Below are 1,093 nucleotides of genomic sequence, written 5' to 3'. Positions count from 1 at the left end.
GGGGGGGGGGGCGTCAGGAGCGCTCTCATTGGTCCCTTGAGATGTTCTCACGCCCCCGCCCGCGTGCGTTCCCCATCATTGTCCCTTTTCAACATTATTGTTGTTTTGTTTTCAGGCCCGAGTCTGACGTCCGCGCCGTGGTGGTGACGGACGGCGAGCGCATCCTGGGGCTCGGCGACCTCGGCGCCTACGGCATGGGCATCCCCGTCGGCAAGCTGGCGCTCTACACGGCGCTCGCCGGCATCAAGCCCAGCCAGCTGCTGCCCGTCACCCTGGACGTCGGCACTAACACCCAGGTGAGGGGACAAGGGTTGAAAGTCCTGGAAAGTTTCCGGAAAATTTCCGGAAATTTGCCGAAAAAATGAGGAAAGTTTCCGGAATTGTGGAAAAATTCCCAGGCCCCGGAATGTATTTTTGTTTTGTTTTTTCCCGAAAATGTTCGGAAATTTCCAACCCTAGAGGTAAATTTTCCAGAAAAGTCCAAGTTTTTCCGAGGAATAAAAACAAACATTTGTTCGAACCTTTCGAACTATATAGGCATATGCCAGGTGCATGGACGAGGGAAGGTGTACATGGGCCATCATAGAAAACAGGGGGGTTTCTTACGTCATCTCATTGATTTATTTGCAAGTTCTCGTCAAACGAACATTGGTTTTAAAACTTAGAGTGCATAGTAGTACATGTCCTCCTTGGGGTAGAAGCGACCAAAGCTGCGGTAGTAGCTGCTGGGGCTATAGAAGAAGTTGCGCTTGGGGTAGTATTCGGAGTCGAAGTAGTTGCCGAAGCGGGGGTAGTACTCGCTGGGGTAGTAGCGGCTGGAGACCGGCAGCGCAGACTCAGAGTAGAAGCGCTTGGAGATGGGGAGCTCGCTGGAGTAAGAGCTGACGATAGGGGCCTTCTCGTAAAAGCGGCTGGCGGGGAACTCAGTGGAGTAAGAGCTGACGGTGGGGGTCTTCTCGTAGAAGCGGCTAGCGGGGAACTCAGTGGAGTAAGAGCTGACGATGGGGGCCTTCTCGTAGAAGCGGCTGGCGGGGAACTCAGAGGAGTAAGAGCTCACGATGGGGGCCTTCTCGTAGAAGCGGCTGGCGGGGAA

At 54.3% G+C, this 1,093-nt stretch overlaps 1 protein-coding gene across 1 annotated transcript in view; it reads right to left on the bottom strand.

The window, feature by feature from the left end:
* Window positions 1-1,093, bottom strand: part of LOC113207977 (la-related protein 7) — a 13,550-nt gene that overhangs the window by 2,042 nt on the left and 10,415 nt on the right. The gene's annotated exons all lie outside the window — the stretch shown is intronic.

The sequence above is a fragment of the Frankliniella occidentalis genome, unplaced genomic scaffold (assembly GCF_000697945.3).
Source record: "Frankliniella occidentalis isolate FOCC.00 unplaced genomic scaffold, Focc_3.1 Scaffold223, whole genome shotgun sequence".
NCBI lineage: Eukaryota > Metazoa > Arthropoda > Insecta > Thysanoptera > Thripidae > Frankliniella > Frankliniella occidentalis.
Note: the sequence above shows the minus strand (reverse complement) of the source record. Positions and strands in the feature narration are given on the sequence as shown.